The following is a 4,662-nucleotide window of genomic DNA, read 5'->3' as shown; positions in this document are numbered from 1 at the left end:
ACAGCTCTTAAAGTGAATGGGGGAAAAACTGCAAGAACTAGAGTATGGCTAAGGCTCTATCTACACCACATGGAAGGAAATGGAATGATAGGAAAGTTGTTTTCAACTGTTGAAAATTCAAAAAAATTAAGTGCCATCAAAAATCTTAAGATCAAATATCCTAATTAGCATATCTTGGTGTGTTATGCACAGAAAGGTGTCATTATATATAGTGTTTTGTTTTCAAATAACAAATGGATATTATTTTTGCCTTGTATGAGAGACAAAATATAATCAAATCGTAACATTTTTAACAAACCAGGGAAAACATACAGAGTTCAATGCATTTCTTTTTTTAGAAATACACTTGGTTTTGACTGTATTCACTCATTATTTCAAATAATATTTTTCAAGAAAACATTAAAAGCCTGTAACGTATATTTTTAGTCAGATACAGAAAACTTGGTGCACTAATAAGCAGTTTTGGTGGGGCATAATCTCCTTATTCTTCTCTGTTTGTTTGCTTACAAATGTGGTTGATTAATTTTCACAAGTTTGCATTTTAATTAAGGCTTTTAAAAACAATGTTAAATAGGGCCCCTGAAGTAAAATATTATGAAAGCCTTAAGTAATGTCTAGTTTATAAAAATATAAACAACTAATCAGTATTAACTGCTTTGTAAAAAAAAGTTTTCATATCAGCTTATTTTAAAGTCTTCTGGATAATCTGATATTGATTGAGCAGGAAGTTTCAGCATAATATGGCAGCTGGTAACTCAGGGTGCAATTGTTTACCAACCCATTTTATAAATTGCCTGTACAGTGTAGAACAACCAACACTTGATCTTATTGCTTATAAAAAGATCATAAAATGTTATTACTGTATGTAAAAAAGAGAAAACATAATTGAAACATTAAGACAACCACAACACTTTGGTAAAATAAAATAAGTAGCAATTGAAATATGAGACGATAATAGGACACAAATCACTTACCATTTGGCAAGTCACAAAAAAGGTTACCTTGATTGCAATGCTATATCCTGGTAAAGGTATCTCAATAGAAAATATAGTATTTTATTCCCTTTTTGTTCCTGACCACCTTTCATGTTAATAAAAATCAGCCCTGTTAATTAGAAATGTATTTTTGAGGTCAGCTACTACAATGTCAGATTACCAGACAGTGGATTTATTTAAATTTTCAGATTTTGAAACATTTTTAACATTTGTCCCTCAGATTGCCTTAGAATGAGGTGCAATAGCTCTATGTAGAACACATAGGAGTTGTGCAATTAATTTTCTCTAAATAATGATCTGACTCTGACTTAGACCTTAAGTCTTGTGAGGTCTCCTTTTATGTTGCTGCTTCATTTTTAACTTTTATTTACAAAGGATATTATACCACAAATTGTCCTGCAAAATGTTAACTTATAAAGTATTTTGCAGACCTCTATGAGCTAGGGCCGCCTTATCTACTGTCATTTTCCAGTTCTAATATCTTCAGTTTCTTCTTTGATATTTTTCTAGTGTTTCTACTGTGTGGAACTGGGTGTTGAGCAGTTAGCAATGACTTGAGGAGTGATATGTCATCCACTAACAGCATGGCAAATGCTCAGACACCCAGCAAGACATGGGGTTGTTGTTGTAAGTGAAGATGATGGAAGCTAAGTAGAGTTAAGTTCACTGCTATTTCTGGTCATATTTGGCCCACAGCTAAACCAGTGATGTATGGACTACTGGGCTCAACTGATACTGTACAAATTATGTCACAGACGGAATCACTCAGCAACCATGACCTCATGTCTTTTTTACTCACCAGACGGTTCAAACAGGTAGTTTGAATTAGTTGCCATTTATAGATATTGTAGTAAGATTACATTAATTTACACCATCTCAAAAAAATATTTCATTTGAAAGTGAAAAGAAGAATTAACACATATAATGTCCTCAAACAGAAGGACCAGTAAATGGTTTCAAGAATTAGAAAGTGTCTTATTAAATAAGTGTTTCCTTACAACTTAGGTGGTCAAATTCTGAATTTCAATCACAGTTGCAGGCAAACCTCCAATCACTTGAACCTCGTAGCCCAAACTAGCATCAGAAACATTAAAAAAGATCATGCCAAAAACAACAATCCCATGCTCCTGAGTATCTGATTGCCCTTGGTAGACCAGGGGACTGATATGACCATAGCAGACTGTTTTTATATTTTACAATAAACCTTGCTACCTTATCTTTCTTTAAGCTGTTGCAATAGGATCATTTTTATAATTTACAGTATATAATGTGAATAATGTGTCTTTGATACAATACAGACTAAAATATAACAAATTCAGGTACTTCACCCATGATTCCTTACATTTACAATTTTACATTTACATTTAGAATTATTAAATTACAAAGGAAAATTCCAAAGATTAATGAGCATAGGTACGGAGATAAATATGAATATGATCAGTATTACTATTTTTTGTCTCACTGTCTCTTTTTCTTTTTGAGTTACTAAGCAGTCAATCATAAAGACAAACCTGCATTGGTAGGGACCTGCATATATTTTTTTTTTATTGCGTGAAACCTCATACTTGGGACAGAAAAGGGACCTTGGTCGCCAGTGACCTGGGTCAAGTAAGAAAAATTTATTTATCTTGTCAGTCAGTTGTCAGTATTATCAGGTCATGGAAACAATCTGTTTCTAACCTCAAGCACATGCTGGACAAATGCGCAGTGCTTAATCCACACACCCACACTCTAATGCGTCTTGCGGAATTGGTTCTCACACTTAATGCATTCTTATTTAATAACCTTTTTTATCATCAGGTTAGTGGAGTCGCCATGGGCACCAGGATGGAACCTAGCTATGCCAATATTTTTGTCGGCTGGGTAGAAGAATGCTTCTTTGCTTCCGATACTGGCTTTGTCCCTGACCTCTACAAGAGATACCTCGATGACTGTGTTTCTGCTGCTACATGCTCTAATGACCAGGTAGAGCACTTCCTGCATCAATTCACTAACTCTCACCCGTCCCTCAAATATACAGTTAACATATCTTCCACCACTCTTCCATTTCTAGACATAAATCTATCTATTAACCATCCACGACTCTCCACCTTGGTCTATTACAAACCCACAGATTCACACAGCTGTACAGCTCTTTTCACCCCACTCACACCAAAAACTCTCTCCCTTTTTCATAGTTCCTCGGGCTACGTCAACTCTGCAGTGATGACATGGATTTCCTGAACAAAGCACTTAAATGCATTCTTTTTTCATCAACAGAGGATACCCCACCCAGGTTATCGATAGGGCCCTCACCCGGGCCAAAAACAGCCCTTGGATCATCAACTCAATCAGGAACTCCTGGTCTCACAACCACATTCCTTTGGTGCTTCCCTACCACTCTAACACACTTTCTACCCTCAGGACCATTATTAACAACTACTCAATTTTTCAGGATGATCCCTCCATCGGTTCCCTTTTTTCTGACCACCCAATCATCTCTTACCGCCGACCACCCAATCTATGTAAACTTCTTGTTCACAGCTCCCTTGACTGCATTCGGTAATCATCCCCACCAGGCACCTTCCCCTGCAACAGAACTTGCTGCATAACTTGCAAATACATATCTAACAACATGCTGATTCAGGGCCCCTCAGGTCAATCCCGGATCACCCAGGCGACATCCTGTACCTCCAGCAACCTCATTTACTGTATCTCTTGCAAAAAATGCCCAGCTATCTACGTAGGGGAAAGCGGAAGGAGACTAGGAGACCGCTTCAGAGAACATGTTAGGGCTGTGAAGATTAAAGATTTCTCCAAGCCCATAGTTTCTCATTTCACATCAGATGGCCATAACCACACTGATCTATCTGTCTCTGTTCTTAAAGAAGGGTTTCTCAACTCCCATAGCAGAAAGACTACAGAAACGAAACTCATCCTGAAACTAGATTCACACCTTCCCCCCTCTCAATGACAGACTTATTTTTGTGTAATCTTCTCTATTCTCATGCCGGTTTTGACTTCACACCTTTCTTCACCCCTCTCCACTTTGCACTTCCTGAGTGGCCTCTCTGCCTCTCCCCTCTCCCCCCCTCCCCTCTCCTAGCTTTTGTTCTTCTGTTCTATTTATCTTTGTTGTCTGCCCTGTCTTTCTCACACCTGAGGAAGGTTTCACAGCCGAAATGTTGTTTTTTCTCTTCTCTTTTCAGCATGGAATAAACCTATTACTTGTTCCTTCGCAGACTATGCATGCTGACGCAGCTACCCACCTGAACTGTTTCTAATATGTATGAAGATGTTCACTGACTATCAGTGTGACAGTAATAAAGTCTGTAGTAATATGGGAAGGGGAAAATATGAAAGCATACAGCATCTCATAGACTTCAGAAGCTAAACTGCTAAGTTATATAAATTAATCAATAAATGTACAGAAAGTATTAATGTAAGAAATACACCACACTTTTCAAGGGCTGATGTTAACAATCTTATTAGAGTTGGATAATCACAGTTATATTATGTTGTTTAGTGTGTAAACTTGTCTTTCCTTATTGGAATTCACTCATTATCCAACACTTTCAAATTAATGTTTTATTTTATTCTTGACCAAACATGACTTAGTTTCAATTGCAATATCAATTTGTTTAAAGCCTTTACTCTAAGCTGTATCAGAAAACTCTTTCAGAAAGGT

At 36.8% G+C, this 4,662-nt stretch overlaps 1 pseudogene; it reads left to right on the top strand.

Moving 5' to 3' along the window:
* The first annotated feature begins 2,681 nt into the window (after positions 1–2,681).
* LOC148832687 (uncharacterized) lies at positions 2,682–3,967 on the top strand (annotated as a pseudogene).
* Positions 3,968–4,662: the final 695 nt, after the last annotated feature.

The sequence above is a fragment of the Atractosteus spatula genome, chromosome 6 (assembly GCF_055471065.1).
Source record: "Atractosteus spatula isolate fAtrSpa1 chromosome 6, fAtrSpa1.hap1, whole genome shotgun sequence".
Lineage (NCBI taxonomy): Eukaryota > Metazoa > Chordata > Actinopteri > Semionotiformes > Lepisosteidae > Atractosteus > Atractosteus spatula.
The sequence above is the reverse complement of the archived record's forward strand: the minus strand, read 5'-3'. Positions and strand labels throughout refer to the sequence as shown.